This window comes from Lactuca saligna, chromosome 5 (genome assembly GCF_052625555.1).
Source record: "Lactuca saligna cultivar CGN05327 chromosome 5, ASM5262555v1, whole genome shotgun sequence".
Classification (NCBI taxonomy): domain Eukaryota; kingdom Viridiplantae; phylum Streptophyta; class Magnoliopsida; order Asterales; family Asteraceae; genus Lactuca; species Lactuca saligna.
Window position 1 is genome coordinate 241,510,435 of NC_136421.1, and position 18,932 is coordinate 241,529,366.

The 18,932-nt window shown below is 32.7% G+C and overlaps 1 long non-coding RNA gene across 3 annotated transcripts; it reads right to left on the reverse strand.

Annotated features, from left to right (window-relative positions):
• Positions 1 to 5,868: 5,868 nt before the first annotated feature.
• On the reverse strand, positions 5,869 to 18,002 carry LOC145047136 (uncharacterized). 3 transcript variants are annotated; one of them, XR_013682119.1, is made up of 3 exons: positions 17,858 to 18,002; positions 12,709 to 15,193; positions 5,869 to 6,018 (listed from the first exon to the last, which is right to left on the reverse strand). It is a non-coding gene; the product is annotated as an uncharacterized LOC145047136 (long non-coding RNA). The 3 variants fall into 3 exon arrangements; XR_013682118.1 differs by lacking the exon at positions 17,858 to 18,002 and having other exon boundaries at positions 12,709 to 14,155; positions 14,821 to 17,849; XR_013682117.1 differs by lacking the exon at positions 17,858 to 18,002 and having other exon boundaries at positions 12,709 to 17,851.
• Positions 18,003 to 18,932: the final 930 nt, after the last annotated feature.

Sequence of the window (18,932 nt, forward strand, 5' to 3'; positions counted from 1 at the left end):
GCTCATCATAGTAATTAAACTAACACAGCTAAAACTAATGAAAAACATGTTTATAATCAACTAAATATAAAACTTTACTTCTTTTGGTGTTGAAATCTCTCTTCCAGAACCTTTCTTCTCTTCTGAAACGTCTCCTAGAACTCCTTTTCTTCTGCCAAAAGTCCCTTTATTCATAATAGTCAAGGATCTTTATAGCTGCTGTTATCCATACATTCACGTCGTGAATAATAATAAATTCACGTCGTGAGTAGTAGATAACCGTGCCCGCCAAGGATTTCTTCACCCGCGTACATATCTTCTAGAACCATTAATTCACGTCGTGAGTTCTTTAATTCTCACGTCGTGAGTAACCCCTTTCTCCATATTTGCTTCACTTTTACTCCTCTAATTCCCAAGTTTCTTTCTTTAACGTTTCCAGTCCTCTTTTCTTCAAAATGTCTTCTTTTTTTGCTGTAAACAACATTTAAGCTCATAAGTACCATTATTCTAAACAAATTACCAACTTTTCAATAAAAATGTACTTAAATATTGCCTAAAAATAAATATAAATATGGAAATATCATAGAACATGGGTAGATAGTTGGTGTGTAATAAACAGATGAGAGGCCTCGTTGTTGTTTTGATCCAGTCATCAAGCGGAATTTAGATGACGACCACGGACTTTTCTAGACAGTCCAGTGGAACCCTAGCAGGCTCATAACCTGTAGGTGTTAATGAACTTGGGTGTTCATTCGCTGTATTCCATCCCCCTCATGGTTGCCTTATTTGACTTATATTGTTGAGGAACCCCCACAGCATGTGTTGTCACCCCGATGAAAATATTCTTAGATTAGGTCCCTTGTGTTAGTTATTTTAGGGACGTAAAGTGAGAATAACGGGAATGGGTAACTGGGTTATTGTTGGTTGATAATAATTAATTTAATTATTTATTGTGGGTTGAAAACCCTATATGCTCACCAGGCTCCCAAGCCTGACCCACTCAGTTTTATTTGTATTACAGGAAGTGGCGCAAGGGCGTAAGATGGATGAACCATCAAGTTGTTTTGTTTACAAGTCTGTATATGTAAATATTTGTTGAATGACTTGTAACGTTATCGTTTATGCTTATTGGTCTATATCAGAACATGACATCCCGAGTTTTGATTATATAATGAAAAATACATTTCTTTTATGAAATGATTTGGTAAAACATTGTTTTATCATGTTTTGTTTTTGGGAACAAATTCCGCAACTCTTTCAAATCAAAAGGATTTACTCTGAATTTATTTTAAAAGCATAAATGAAAATCGGTCTTTTCTGGACGAGATTTTGGGGATGTCACACCTCAGACTTTGATATAGGCGGTGTTTTGTTACAAGAAGGTCATCCGGTGGCGTACAAAAGTCGGAAACTTAATGAGACTGAGCGAAGGTATCCGATACATGATAAGGAGATGACAGCGATTATACATTGGCTTCGAGTATGGAGACATTATTTACTTAGGAATCGGTTTGTAATTCAAACTGACAATGTCGCTTCAAGATACTTTCAAAATCAGAAAAAGCTAAGTCCCAAGCAAGTCCGTTGGCAAGATTTCTTGGCTGAGTTCGATTATGTCATGAAGTATAAGCCAGGTAAGGCAAATGTCATCGTCGATGCTCTAAGTCGGAAAGCAGAATTGGCAACCATCTCCCGGGTAACCTGCTCATTTACTGATCGCATCAAAGTAGGAATAAGCCATGACCCGTTAACAAAAAGCTTAATGGAGATGGATAAAGAAGGGAAGACTCGAAAAATTTTGGGTCGAAGATGGACTATTACTCACTGTCGATAATCGAATGTATGTTCCGAAATGGGACAACTTAAGGAGAGAAGTCCTAAAAGAATGCCACGGTTCAAAATTGGCAGGGCATCCTGGAACACACCGAACCATGGCAATTGTAGAAAAGACTTACTACTAGCCAAGGATGAGGGACGATGTAGACACCTATGTTTGGACATGTCTCGTATGCCAACAAGACAAGGTGGAACAGTCCAAGACAACAGGGTTGTTAGAACCGTTGCCGATTGCGGAGCACCCTTGGGAAAGTATAACCTTGGATTTCATCTCGGCCTTACCTACATCTGAAGGTTGTGGTTCCATCATGGTGGTCGTAGACCGTTTCTCCAAATACAGGACGTTCATTCCCGAGCCCAGAGATTGCACAGCTGAGGAAGCTGGTTGGTTATTCTTCAAGCATGTGGCAAAGTATTGGGGATTCCCTCGGAGCATCATAAGTGATAGAGACCCTCGGTTTACTGGGAAATTTTGGAGGGAATTATTTAAGCTCATGGGTTCCGAGCTCCACTTTTCGACCAGTTTCCAACTGCAAACTGATGGACAAACCGAGAGGGTGAATCATTTGCTGGAGATTTATCTAAGGCACTTTGTTAGTGCTAATCAACAGGATTGGGCCAAGTTAATTGATGTAGCCTAATTTTCTTATAATCTACAACGGAGCGAGGCTACCGGAAGGAGCTCTTTTGAAATCATCATGGGTCAACAACCTTTGACACCACAAGAACTAACTAGGGGGTATAAAGGCGCTAGTCCACCCGCATACAAGTTCGCTAAAGGGTGGAACGAGGAACTTGACATAGCAAGGTCTTACTTAAATAAAGCAGCCAAACGCATGAAGAAGTGGGCGGACAGAAACAGACAACCACGTGAATTTATGGTTGGCGACGAAGTGATGGTGAAATTTCCCCAGAGATAGTTCAAGTCCACTCGACAAGTACACAAGGGCTTAACAAGAAGATATGAAGGGTCGTTTCAGGTGATCCAAAAGGTCGGGACAAGATCATATAAGCTCGACTTACCAAACCACTTAGAGGTCCACCCCGTATTCCATGTAAGTCTCCTTAAACCTTATAATCGAGATGAAGAAGACCCGTCTAGGAGTGGATCACAATGAGCTCCAATTGCGAATGTGATCTCCTTTGATAAGGAAGTAGACGAAATTCTGGCCGATAGAATAATTCGCAAAAGAGGATCACCCAACTGGACCAAGTACTATGTTCGATGGAAGGGACAACCCCATACAGAATCTAGTTGGGAACGAGAACAAGACTTATGGCAGTTCAAAGACAAGATCGAAGCATACAAGTCCAAGGCTTGACGGGGACGTCAAGGATTTCGGTGGGGGAGGGTGTCACGAGTCGGTGTTCTAGAACCTTCCAGACCGATCAAGAAGATGGTAGAATAAGTAATAATCTACCATAAGTCCCTAGAACGATCTAGAATTCTATAGCATGCAAAAGTATAGAATAGAATTGTGTACAACTTTGTATATAGATAAAGATCTTGTAAGAACAATCTAGAATACTCGGGAATATACGAAATCTAGAAACTTCCCTTTGAGGAGGTGTGGGATGCCTATAAATAGGAAGAGGACTCATTTATCCAAGGCATCCAAGAAGTTCTCTTGTAAGAAGTAAAGTTGTATAAAGAAGCTCTTTTCTTAGAAGTGTTTCTTGTCATTTCTCTTGCTTCCTTTAATCGTTAGTACATCTAAGCCATCGAAGTTAGCCTGACTTAGTCGGAGAAAATACTAAGTGTCGCACGGTGATTGAAGCATCCCTTGACAGAAGGCCCTATTTATAGGCTCGAAGGAGCCGGTTACAATTATTGTTGCAATCGTTTGATTGCAAAACGATACACATAATTTACAATATAGACCCCTAAACTATGGAGGGTCTTACATCCTACCGATACTATTTTAATACAAACGACAAATACAAATAATTCTACCGACACTTTACATAATTAAAAATATAATAATCCCTTCCACATTGAAAGGACAGGTGTCTTCAATAATGGCTTTTTACGTCATTGCTTACGTCATTCCTCCCGCCTCCGAAAAAGCAGATATTTTTTGATTCTTGTGTTAGTCTTCCATGAATAGTGTTGCTTCTTATATGGGTTGCTTTATGATAGCTTCCATTCTCTTGTTAGTGTGTCTGCTATATGATTGTTGGCACTTTTGATATACTTGAGGTATGGGTGAAATTGATGTAATTGTAATTGCCAACGGATTAAACGTACACGACAATAATCTTCTTGTAATTTATATCGCCAAAAGCCAAGTAGATATTTGGAATCTGTGCGTAGCTCGAATCTGGTTTGGAGTAGGTCGACTTTCCATTTTTTTCAATGTTCTGAGACATGCTAGTGTTTCTCGTTCATGTGTGCTGTAATTTTGCTCCATTTGGGAAAATGTTCCCAATATATACTTGCATAATTTTTGCTCATATTTATCTGTTTTTAATACTTCAGGTAATACATCTGTGTCAGTGTATGCTTTTGGTGACATTTTCATATCACTGTATACTTTATCATTGTTTACTTCGGATGGTATTTTCATACCAATGTATGCTTTATCATTGTGTACTTTTGATGGGTTAGATGTGAGGTTTCCCTCACTATCTAATCTTAATAATACTTTTCCACATATGATTGCTTTTAGGCATCCTGCCCAAGTGTCTTGTGACGCATCTGTTTCCACAATTAGAAAATCGTCGATCTTTGCATTATATAAGGTAGGAAGAACTTGAATTTTTTTCTTTTATACTTTGTACTAAAATAGTATCTGTATTTGTTCAAGACCAAGGTATTTTTTCTGATATTTTCTTTTGTAAAGCTCTTCTTTCTTTTGCAAAGTTTTTTTAAAAATCCTTGTTCTGCAATATAATTTAAACAACCAAGAAATCGTTGTATTTGTTTTCTATTTTCAAGTTTATTAGGAAACATATTTAATTTTTCTCGTATGTTGTCTGTTAAAGATAGTTGGCCATTTTCTCCAATTTTTAAACCAAGATATTCAACTGTAGTTCGAAAAAGTTTTGATTTCTTTTATGATAAAACTAAACCTTTTTCTTTGATTCTTTGTAAAACTTTGATAACTGCGTCGATGTGTGTTTGTTCATTTCCTTTTGTAAAAACAATTATATCATCAATATATGCAAGACAAATATGATCTAAACCATTTAAGGTTTCATCCATGAATCATTGATATATTGCTGGTGCCTGCTTTAAACCGAATGGAAGGACATTCCATTCATAGTGCTTCTGAGGAGGACATGAAAAAGCGGTTAGTGGTTTCGTATTTTCATGTAAGCATAATTGTCAATATCCAGATTTTCCATCAAATGTACTAAAGTGTGTATTTCCTTTTATTTTTTTCCCAAATGTATTCTTTTCGTGGTAATTTATATGAGTCTCTAATAGTAGCATCGTTCATTTTCTTGTAATTAATTACCATTCTTCGTTTTCCTCATTTTATTTCATTATTATTTTCTACATAAAATGCAGGTGCAGAATGAGAACTTGTGCTAGGTCGAATGATTCCCTTTTCTAATAATTCAGTACATTCTTGTTTAAATTCAGAAACATCTTTGATACTATATGGAATTTTGTTTGGAATATTAACTTCGTCATTAGGGTTTTTTAATAATATTATTATTTCTTGATTATTTCTATTTTTTAAATGATCTAACGGGTCTTCACTACATACTTCTTCGAGTTGTTTTTCAGCAATTTCTTTAGCGAATGTTAGTAATATGTGTAGTTGAAAGCCAACTTCCTATTTGATTATTTTAATAAGATCAAAATGTTTGATAATTGCAGTTTTTATAATTCCTTTTGTTGGGTGATTGAGACTTATATGATCATTTGTTTGTATAAATGGTTGATATAATTTAAGAAAATTATGTCCTATTACTAAATCTATTCCCGAATCGTGTTGATATATAGTTGGAGTTTTAAATTGTCACACCCCAAAACCGGAACGGCGGAAACGTTCTGGGGTGGATGACGTCATGTCAAGTATCACAACACATGCATTATAGTAATCAAAGTACAACAAAACATTGCATTAATAGTAATAGTTTTACAAGGTTACATTACAACAATTTTAAGTAATACAAGTAATAGAATAAATACAGCATGGTACGAAGCTATCTTCATCAACAGCTCCGGGGATGTACCTGTCTAATGCTAACCTGAGAATACAAGTTATTTGAAAAGCGAGTATCAGCATTTTTACAAATGCTGGTGAGTTCATAAGCATTTAGTGACATTTCATTCAAATAACTTAATAAAGTGATAGTTTAAGAGATTTCAGTGTATTAGAGTTCCTTCCAGAAAATCCTATATTTTCTTTAATAAAAGCAGCCTTCTACCAAGACTGGTCAGTGTAATGTGGTAATTGCTAATAATATCAAAATACTAAATTTGATTATTAACGAAAGCAGAGACATCAGGGAATAACATATACCTCAGCAGTGAGGACTGCTGACTAAGGCAAAAGAGTCCTAGACTCCAGGAAAGTATCGAACTAACGACACGCCTGGTTTAGTCTAACAAATGGAGAAACAGACCCCCAAAGGTACCAAATGAAAGGTACAACTAGTAAGGTCTAACACAGTGAACGCAGACCGAAGACGATACCAAATGGAAGGTACATCTTGCAAGTCAAACAGTGATAACAGACCCCAGACGGTATCAAATGAAAGATACATCTTGTAAGGTCAAACAGAGATAACAGACCCCAGACGGTATCAAATGAAAGATACATCTAGCAAGGTCAAAACAGTGTGACTCTGAAAAAGGTGACATCAGCATACAGTGTAAATCGCTGACGAAATACTGTTACCTTAAAGCCACGAATTATAAGGCAACCCAGGATACTCGTAACCATACTGACTAGAGTACTAGACGCCCTACAAGCATCTATATAATGTGACATTTGTCACCCCTTGGCTTGGTAGGTCGTGGACTGTAGCTAGCAGTCAGGGTGCGGGGTTGTCAATCCCGTATAGGCCTATACACACAATGTCTGCTTTCCCTACAGGAGACTCTGGTTACCAACTAGACGACGGAGAAGGCCGCGTCCCGAAGATGCATCCCAAATAGAGGATAGTGTGTTACTAAGAGGGAGTGGGTTTCTAATGTAAGTGTAGACTAGAGGTAGAGACTCTTAACAGACTGAAGAAAACTCGTATGTCTATGCTCGTATACATAATATATAACTAATGAATCAAACAACCTTCAGATGGACATCCGATCCCACCAGACCACATCTCAACGAAGAAAAGGAAATAGGGCGGACAAGCCTTCCTAAGTCCTTCAATCATTATTTATATGCATCTATGCAGGCATAAACATACATCTAACTACGCTTGAGTGTGTATCATACAGTGAAGTATAAGTGTACAGTGGAACATCTGAGTCGTGAAGTATAAGTGTACAGTGGAACATCTGAGTCGTGAAGTATAAGAGTACAGTGGAACATCTGAGTCGTGAAGTATAAGTGTACAGTGGAACATCTGAGTCGTGAAGTATAAGAGTACAGTGGAACATCTGAGTCGTGAAGTATAAGTGTACAGTGGAACATCTGAGTCGTGAAGTATAAGAGTACAGTGTGGGATAATCAAACCATGAAGTATAAGCGTACCAAGTATAAGTGTATCACGAAGCAGAGACGACAATAAGTGATGTAAGAACGTCTATCAAGTATAAGTGGAGTAAAGTCGTTATCCAGTATAAGTGAAGGAGAAATCGTATCACTAAGTAAGAGCGTGAATAAGTATAAGCGTCATCAAGTATAAGCGACTATAGGTATAAGTGAAAGTGTTACCGAGTCAGAGTATAAAATAAGTATAAGTGAAGCAGCAGTGTTTAACAAGTAAAAGTATACGTCAAAAAGGGAAATCTTTAATGAAAAGCCTTTATGTACAGAGAAAATCACAAATTGTATTCCTTTGTAAAATACGTTTAAAACCTTAGAGGATCTTTCATAAACCAATTTAGTATGAATTTGAATAAATCAGTATAAGTAAAAGTTATGAAACAGGTAAAAGTCATTTTAGTGTCCCACTCGGTAAAACAGTGTAAAAGTGGTAAAATCTTGTGCATGCGGGTTATCAATCATATGAGATTGACATGATAACTGGCATGTTTAACTTGTATTCCCCCCTATAAAACATTTAAAAGCATTTAAAAGGTTCATTCAGGGGTATGAACTCACCTGGTGTAAGTAGGTCCGACGAAAGTGCCGATTGGGCGTTCGGGGTCACACAAGGACTTGAACACACACAAGGACCTATTTTAACATATGATAACATATGTTCACATACAATTAGCATATAATATACTAATTAAACAATTATACACACTCAAAGGAGTGGAAAACACTTTTGGTTGAGTGTTTGGGGTCCCGGGTAACGTTTACGGGTGCTAAGGGTCTCTTATCAGTTGTGGGACTTTGCTATACTCACATATCAAGTGTGTAAATGGATTTAAAACACCAACATGGACCAAACAAGGAGTTTACGGCCCAACCTAAGGGAGTTTACGGCCGTAAACTCCCAAGGTCAATTTCTTGGGTGTTTGATGCTTCTAGCTTGTTCATAGAATTATTCTAAGCACTTTTCCTCAAAGGCATGAGTGGGTTTGAGGTTTCTAAGGGCCTTATAATGGATTTTACAGCCTAAGAACAACTCCTAAAGGAGTTTACGGCCGTAAACTCTAAATCATTGAGTTTTGTGATGTTTCAAGCCCCTAATGCCTTTCTAGTGATTTCTAATGAAGTGTGATGCCATTTTGGGTGATTAAAACCAACATTTGAGGGGGTTTTGGGGAGTTTACGGCCTAGATAAAGCTTGGGCCGTAAACTCCAAGAAATCCCTCATTTTCCTTGTGTTTAAGCCCTTAATTCCTTTCTAGCATTTTATAGAAATAGCCTATGATCATTTGGGGGGCAAAAACTACAATTTTGGGCATGAATTAGGGTGTTTACGGCCTTGACCATGTCTGGGCCGTAAACTCCTTTCATTAAATTATTTTGGAGTGTTTCAAGGGTCTAAACTCAAGAGGCTAAGTCCCTAAATTATGTAATAAGCCCTAGGATGAGTTTGGGAGTGTTTTGGGGCACTTTTGACATGATTTTGAGGAGTTTACGGCCTAAGATTGTGCTTGGGCCGTAAACTCTTGTTTGAGTCCTAAAATCATGCATTTTAATGTTTAAACACCCCTAGGCTATATCCCCTAATTATTTCCAAGCTTATGGACAAGTTTAGAGGCATGTTTGGCACCATTTTAGGGGTTTACGGCCCTAGAGTGTTCTTGGGCTGTAAAATCCTCATTCCATGCCTTCTTGGATGATTTTTGGGCTATAAACATAAATCACTATGTTTAGAATAAGCTAGGGTAAGCGGACTTACTATTTGGAAGCGTTTGGTTGCGGTTTCGGGGCGAAAACGGGTCTAGAGAGAGAGTGTAAAAATTCTCCAATAGACTCCACTCACCCTTATATAGGGTTTTGAGTTGGGACACAGTGGAAGTCTACCCGATACTACCGTTAAACGGGGCTTTTGGTCGCACCCGATTTAGTGGTCGTAATAATAAACTAATATTTTCCAAGTAAATGGAAATATGTGCTATGTATTTTATTTCCTTTCATCACGACTTAACGGCATATAAACATACACAATTGAAATGTTTATTAAACTTGAAGACTTCTCATTAACGGAACTTTTGAACAGTGGAATATTCCGTTAACAGTAACAGAGAAATGTAACGGGACAACTTGATAAATAGTGCTTTTTCAATTACTATATCTATGTCTCTTCCTATGAACCAAATTTTGTGAATTGATTTATCAGCAATTGTAATTTTTAATGGTTTTTTTTATTTTTCCCAAATTTTTAATATCTTTTTTCTTCCGAAACATAAAGTAGCTCATGTATCTATATATGAGACTAGTTCTTTTCTTGTATTTTAGTTGTAATAAAGGTACTATTTGGATTAATATTTGTTTTTCTTCTACTCATTAGAGTTGGTTTATAAATTTCTATATGTACAAAGTTTTCATATTAACAAGTTGTGTTTGTTACAATGGTTGAAGCATTGCGTATTGTTTTTAAATTACGATTTTGTGATTTTTTGTATTTCTTAATTCCTTCTTGTAATCGAGATATCCTTTTTAATTGATTACTATATTCTTCACTTTCCGAGTGTAATCTTATCAAACAGTTTTGTTCATATGATAAAGTTTTTTCTAAATGTTGAATGGTATTAGAGATATTAGAATTTATTTTCCAATGGTTTTTTAATATATTAGTCCAAAGCATGTTATCTTTTGAAGAATTAATTTGTACTTTTGAATTCATTTTAACAAATTATTAAGGCGTCTGAAAGAAAATTAATTAAATTGTTAATGTTTTTTTATTACTATTTTAGAATGATTAATTTGAGTTCTTAATCTTCCTATTTTGATTAATTGATATGCAGGATAATTTTTGTTTTTAGAAATTAGTTCTTGTACTCAGATTCTTTTTCTTTTAAATGTTTTATGGAATTTTCTAAATCTTTCCATAATTTTTTAAGTAAATCGACTTTATATTTATTATCGAAATTACAATATATTTGAGTTTTATTGCTCATTATTTATTTTTACCATGTAAAAGGTGGTTTAATAGTGAGTGGTTTTTGTTCAAGCGATTTCTCATGTGGCTCTTCTTTAATAGTTTTTATTTATAAATATTTTTCGAGTAATATTTTCTGTTGAGTTAAACTTTGTAATAGCTCAGGAATTTGTTTTAGTACAAGTAAACTTTCTATATCTATAATATTATTTAATTTTTGACTAATTATATTTAACTTATCTCCTATTGATTTATCTTCTTCAGAATCAAGACCAATATTATATATTGTTCCTTGTGGTAAATTATGTGGTATTTCTATAATCATTTCTTTATCTGGTATGCACGGTTTTGTATTTTGATATGAACCTTCGAGTGTTTTAAAATATTTTAAAGCACTACTAGATGATTCTGTCACATTCTTAAACTTAATGATTTAATCATTTGTTTTATGTCTTCTAATTTTTCATCTTGGCTATTAGTAGATGTTGTAGGTTGATTCTCTGATATAGAAAATCTACATGTTATAGTTGAAATTGGAGGTTCTATAATTGGATTTCTTTTTATTAACGGAATAGTTATTATCGATGGAAAATTGATTTCATTAAAAATTCTATTATTATTCATATTTGGTGATTCAAGTGATAATAAAGGGGTAAATAATTTATCTATATAAATTCTATCTTTTGTTTTAAACGTAATACTATGATGAGAATTTGTTAATGCATAATTTATTTGATATGTAATAGTAAATGGATGATTTACTTTAAACATAAAATTTTGTCTTAATAATTTATATCGTACGGTAATACTATTACATAAATTTTTATCTTTTAGACTTAATCCTAGTTGTATATTAATATCAAATTTTATTTTTCCTTCAATTAAATTTCCTTTTCCTTTTGCAATAATACTTTCTTGATTATTAATTATACGATCATCTCTAATTTCTAATTCTATTGGTGTGTCTAAATCGCTAAAAGTACTTTTTAAAATTATTTGAATAGTTGATATATGAATATAAGCGATTTTTGTTCTATCTACTTCTTTAATATTAGATAATTTATTTCTAATTTGTTGTTTATTTATTATTGATATAATAATATTTCCTTATGTTGATTCTATTGGTTTTGGTTCTTCTCCTATAATTTTTCCATAATATATAATGTTTTTTCTAGAAAAGAAATTTTTCAATGAGTTATATCTAAAATTATGTTTTTCAGATAGTATAAAATTTGATTTCGTTATAGCATCTTTATTAATATTATTTTTATTAATTAGAGCATCAAAAGCGTATCCTGATTCATTTTCTTCGTTATTAATAAGAGTACATTACAAGAATGGTCCCTATGGTTTGGGTAATTTGCGTGTTTGGTCCCTAACTAATTTTTTTAACTCGGAAGGTTCCTACTGTTTGTTTTTGTTACATGCTTGGTCCCTACTGTTTGTTTTTATTATATATTTGGTCCCTATCTTACCTAAAAATACTATTATTTAAATAGGAAAAAATGATGAGGTGTGTAAGGTAAAGTGAAGGAGTGTGATTGGGTGTGTGTTTATTTAAATAAATCAAAAAATCAAGGGCAAAATAGTCTTTTTAGGTAAGACAGGGACCAAGCGCGTAACAAAAACAAACAGTAGAGACCTTCCGAGTTAAAAAAGTAAGTTAGGGACCAAACACGCAAATTACCCTAAACCATAGGGACTATTCGTGTAATTTACTCTATTAATAATGATTGGTGTATTTTCTATTTCTTGAAACATATTTAATAAATTATTCTTGCTATTTTATCTTCAAGATTTTTTATTTGTAAATATTTAAACTTGAAAAACTCATGATAATAATTTTTAGAAACAAAATGATAATTTATTTTTTTCTTTCAAAGTTACGATTTATAAATTCTAATAAGATGTTGATGGTGGAGTTTTTTAATACTATTATATTTATGATGCAGTCAGAGAATTAAAAACTTATATGAAATGTGTTTCTAACTTCTTGGTACATAGTCATAATTGTAAAAAAACCTTCTACCGACATATGTTCAAATTGTAGGTGGATAGTAGTATTTGATTTTAATAATGAGTTTATGATAATAACTTATAACGATGACTGTTTGTAACGATGAATATTCATAAGAATATATATGATGAACATGTATTCATATGAACGAAAGATTTAACATTCATAATCATAATAAGAACGATACTTAGCTCTGATACCAATTTTAACAACATGACGGATAAATGAATATTAGGATAAGATTATACCTGATTGATGCTTTGGATTGTCGATGGATTGTGTTGAATAATTGAATGTTTATGTGGATAGTTTGGATAGAACTCTGCTATTCAGAAATAGACAAACTATTTCAACAGAGAAGAACTTTGAGATCAACTAAAGTCTTAAACACTCAAACTTAACTTGTTTATTTCATATGGGCGAAGGCCCTATTTATAGGCTCGAAGGAGCCGGTTACAATTATTGTTGCAATCGTTTGATTGCAAAACGATACACATAATTTACAATATAGACCCCTAGACTATGGGGGTCTTACATCCTACCGACACTATTTTAATACAAACGACAAATACAAATTATTCTAGTTTGGATAGAACTCTGATTAATGTGTTGGATTGTCTTGATGATGGATTGTGTTGAATAATTGAATGTTTATGTGGATAGTTCGGATAGAACTCTGCTATTCAGAAATAGACAAACTATTTCAACAGAGAAGAACTTTGAGATCAACTCAAGTCTTAAACACTCAAACTTAACTTGTTTATTTCATTTGGGCGAATGCCCTATTTATAGGCTCGAAGGAGCCGGTTACAATTATTGTTGCAATCGTTTGATTGCAAAACGATAAACATAATTTACAATATAGACCCCTAGACTATGGAGGGTCTTACATCCTACCGACACTATTTTAATACAAACGACAAATACAAATAATTCTACCGACACTTTACATAATTAAATATATAATAATCTCATATGGGCGAAGGCCCTATTTATAGGCTCGAAGGAGCCGGTTACAATTATTGTTGCAATCGTTTGATTGCAAAACAATACACATAATTTACAATATAGACCCTTAGACTATGGAGGGTCTTACATCCTACCGACACTATTTTAATACAAACGACAAATACAAATTATTCTTGCCGACACTTACATAACTACAAAAGACAAGATAGAATTATTATCTTCTATAATGTTTCGTTATCTTCAATTATGTGTTTTCTTTAATAATGATTGCTTACGTCATTCTCATTCCTCCCACCTCCAAAAAGACATATTTTTGAATAGTGTTTTAATCTTCTATGAATGGTGTTTCTTCTGTGTTTTCTGAACAGTGACTGCAATTATGTCTTGGTGCATGCATAATATGTTCACAAAGTTGTTTTTTGATATCAGCAGGTAATTCAGCTAATTGATGAGAAAAATTTTCGAAAGGTTGTTCTAAGGTTTCAATTGCTTTCATTGCTTCCGGAGTGATTTCACTGTCTGTTAACGAATAGATAATGAAAGTTTTACTGGCGTAGTTCACTCTGATTCTTGACTTTTGATCTTTACCGTTGCCTATGCGTGATGATGCTAAATAGACACCGGCGAGTGCAAAAAATAGATGATCTTGTGTTGGTGATTCTCGTGGTAGATCATCTTTTGTTGGTTTTGAGCCGTTGCTTATTCCCATGTTTGCGAAAGTAATACCTGGGACAATTAATTGAGAGTCTTCATCAAAAATTGGATAGCTAGAATGCATTTTAATGAATAATCCTCTTTCCTATTTTGCAAATCGTATTTTATAATTTATGATGATAGTTTGCATAGCAGAAGGGAACTCGCTGATGCAGTGTAAATTGGTGCCTTCTAGATAGATGGTGTCGATGAATCCATGAATAAAATAATCCCATAAAGTCATAGGATCTGATAAGTCGGCTAAGAAAACTGCTTTAGGACCTGGGTGTCTGGCTACTGGGTAAAAGCCCATCAAGGAATGGACTTCGGTGTATGAAATGAGGTTGTCCCATAATTCGGCAAATTTTTTGGCAGATGGTTTTTTCATGGCTTCTTTGTCTTTGGTTGATAGAATGGATTCAAGGGTAATTTTTGCATTTATTTGGTTAAGGGATCTTGGGATGGAAACAGGTTTTTGTGGTGTGAAGCTGGATATAGGTTTTTGTGGTGTTAGGAGAACTGTTTTTGAACATTCGACGTTATCTTTTATTACTGCTTTGTATGCTTCGTTGTATGCGGTTTCTGCTTCATTTTTCGTTCTGTAACTTTTGTGAATGATATTTTTTCCAAGAATATATGAACTGGCGATTCCCCAATCATCATATACTCCTTTGTTTTCTCCGTTGAAAATTACGTACCATTTCTTTATATTTTTATGATCTGCTTGTAGTGGTGGATACTCCTCCTAGTTTGGCATCATAATTTTTTTTTCTGTTTCGAGTGCTATTTGTGGTTGACTTTCATCGGATGATATTTCTTGAATTTCTTCTTTTGGTTGCTTTGTTGTTGAGCTGCTGGCTGCTTCTTCTTTAGATGCTGAATAAGATGATAGAATTTGTATTGTTTGTTGTAGTTGCTCTTTTTCACGTTTGACTACTTCAAGCTGTCTGATTAATGATGCTTCTTGCTCCTCTTTTTGTCTAAACTAGTGTTTGACTTGCTTCATGATGGCTTCCATTTCAATATTTCTGCTGAATGAATATTTGCGCCTTTTGGGTACCTGAATAATTGCTGATTTTTGTTTGCTTTTAATATTTTAAATTATGATATGAGAATTTTCATATCAATGTATGCTTTGGTGATATTTTCATATCACTGTATACTTTATCATTGTTTACTTTGGATGGTATTTTCATACCAATATATGCTTTAGCAATGTATACTTTAGATAGGTTAGATATGAGGTTTCCCTCATGTTCTAAACCCAATAATGCTTTCTTCATAGGACTATTTACCTGAATCAGAATCAGTATTAGTTGTATATGCATAAATGTCTATATCTGAATTTATTCCTGAATCTTCTATAGGTTCATACCCGAGATCATATGCAATTTTTAATAAGTTTGTTTCTTTTTCTTTTTTAGTCTTTTTTGGACATTCGTAGGCTTTGTGTCCGTCTTCTTGACATATCCAACATTTACAATCTTTTTTATTAGATGGACAGTAATTTGTGTTAGATTGATATTTTTTCTTATATTGTTTTCTGTCTCGAAAATATTTTCTTTCACCTTGTTTATAATATTGTTTATATTTAGGTTTATAAGTTTGTTTTTCCAAATTTTCTTTTTATATTTTTGTTTTTTATTATCTTTACAACCATATTGATTAACTTTATTAGATAAGGTATCACAGCATAAATTCTTGCATCTTGTGTTATTTTTTGTTCTAAACATATTTTCTGCATCCATGCTTTTAATATACTTATCCTTGCTCCTAAGGTCTTTGCAATTTTATTTTGTTGTAATGCTTCTTGGAAATCTTTTATTACACTTTGACTTACTAATGATGGTAATTTTTGGTAAAACATGTCTAATGCTATCTTTTTTCTAGTAAAATCTAGATTATAATAATGTTCAGAATACTCGCATATAAATGGGTCTAAATAACACATGTTACAAATTCGTAAGTTAGTTAGATGCCATAATGATTCCAATTGAAAAGCTTTTTGATATGTTTTATCTTCTATTTGTTTTGCTATGAATTCTTGAATAAGCCGATTTAATACATTTTTAAATGTTTCCATAGCGTCAGTGGTTGCTATCATCATCGTCTCTGTTTCATCGAGAGATGAAAGGAAACGATATGCATTGCCCTATGTTTTATGTATAATATAATTAAGAAAATTATTTGGATGTCGATTTCTTAATTCTTTAGTTAGTTGAATTTGAATTCCCATTTTATTACTCCATTCTTGAATTTTTGCTTCGGGATTTTGCTCACAATCAATAAAAAGAATATCTGAATTTGTTGGAAAAGTAAATAGTTTAGGTATATATTGTGGAGGGATTTTTTCCCATTTGTTTTGTTTATTTTTGACCATTCCTTGTCTATATAAAAAAATTTCTTCTAACGAAGGTGGTCCATAAATATATTGACTTTGATAATCATCTTCAACATATGATTGTTTTCGTTTTAATTCAAAATTGTGTTGTGAATTTTTATATGGATTTGAATAAGGGTTTTCATCATCTGAAGAAAAATCATATATTACTTCTGCGTCATCATTATCTGAATTATTTTCTATTATATTATTTTCTTGAGTTTCAGACGGAATTTCTAATGCTGCAAATAATTTAGTTAGTGTTTCTACTTTTTCTTGTAAAGTTTCCATATATATAAAATTTTTAGTTTCTTTTTTCTAGTGAATTAGTTATTGTCAACGCTTTTTCTATCTTTTTGAAACTTATTTAACAAATTAATTTTGTTATCTTATCTTCAAGGTTTTTTATTTGTTCTTGTTTTCAATTTATACTATTATTTATTATATGTATTGCTTCAATATTAGATATACAATTTATTATTGATATGTTAGAATCTATTTTTAAATTTAGAAGAAATTTTTTAAACTGTTTTAATGTTTTACGAAGAAAATTTAATTCTTGTTTATTTGTGTTTAGGCTTGAAAAACTCATAATTATAACTTTAATAACTTATAATGATGATTATTTATATAATGTTTATGATGACAAATAAAGACGGTCATACCAAAGAAAGAAACAATAATACAAATGAATATTTATTAATATTTAAAAGTTATATGTTTTATTTTAAAATACAAATAGTTTTGTTTTTAGATGACGTATTTGCTTGTAACGAATACTAGTTCTTATAAAATATCTAACATCATGAATATGGTTATTGTTTAAAACCGTACCTTGATTATTAGCTTCGTAAGAATCCTTAAGATTTTGCTCAGAATTATTAATAGATTCATGTATTTGCTGTATTCTTAAAATAATATTTCTATTAGGAATACAATTCATCAAAATTTTGTTAGACATAAATATATATTTCAAGCATGAATTTGATTAATTTGATTATTAATAAAAATGAGTATTATTTTAATAAAAATTTCAAATTTTGTAGAATTAATAGTTAGAAAAACTCGAAATGATACTATCATGGAGAAATAAAAGTAGTATAACAATTGAAAATATCTTGAGACATATTTATGATATTAAATCTTCTTATGATAAATATTTTAATTGTTGGTGATGACTTTTTAAATATGAGTATTTAAAAACAATGACTTTTCGTTATTATGTTTACGATGTTGCATATGTTTATTTTCTTATTGACAATAGATTGAATATGTAAAATAATAAGAACGTTACTTAGCTTTGATACCAATTTTAACAACATGACGGATAAATGAATAATAGGATAAGATTATACCTGATTGATGCGTTGGATTGTCTTGATGATGAATTGTGTTGAATAATTGAATGTTTATGTGGATAGTTTGGATAAAACTCTGCTATTCAGAAATAGACAAACTATTTCAACAGAGAAAAACTTTGAGATCAACTCAAGTCTTAAACACTCAAACTTAATTTGTTTATTTCATATGGGCGAAGGCCCTATTTATAAGCTCGAAGGAACCCGTTACAATTATAGTTGCAATCGTTTGATTGCAAAACGATACACATAATTTACAATATAGACCCCTAGACTATGGGGGGTCTTACATCCTACCGACACTATTTTAATACAAACGACAAATACAAATTATTCTTACTGACACTTACATAATTACAAAAGACAAGATAAAATTATTATCTTCTATAATGTTTCGTTATCTTCAATGATGTGTTTTCTTTAATAATGATTGCTTACGTTATTCTCATTCCTCCCATCTCCAAAAGATCCACCACTGCTTGAAAGCTAAAGAAATTTTACGGAAAATATTATTTTCATAATATATTTTCTATGATTATCTTTTAAACTCACATTCATTATTTATATGATAAAATCAACATTTAATGCTAATTTGTTCTTTTATCTTTGACAATCAAATTCTATTAATCTCTAGTTCGTAGTTTCTCATTAGTGTTTTGAATTGAAATTGTTCCTTGAAAAATTACCCTCAAAATATGGATTTCAGGATACTCAAATATAGGATTAAAATATTATATTTGGAAAGTAATCACACAATCTTTTAAACAGATCAATAAAAACTTTTGATTTCAGAAATGACCCTTCGTCCCAAACGATAACATGATTTATCTGTTTTTCAAGTCCAAAATAATGTTTTTGGGTTTTAAATAACGAGTCTAACATTACATTTCTGTTTGATTTATCTTTTTTGGATATAGATGCAAATATCAAAATTAGATATACACATTGAATAAAACTTTTGTTTGTATTGCTTCCTTCAAGTCCCATCTTCACTTTAGGTCAACGACTATCATAAATTGGCCCATCTAGAGAGCCCAAAATGCCTCAGCCCACATTCATTTTGTTAGAAACC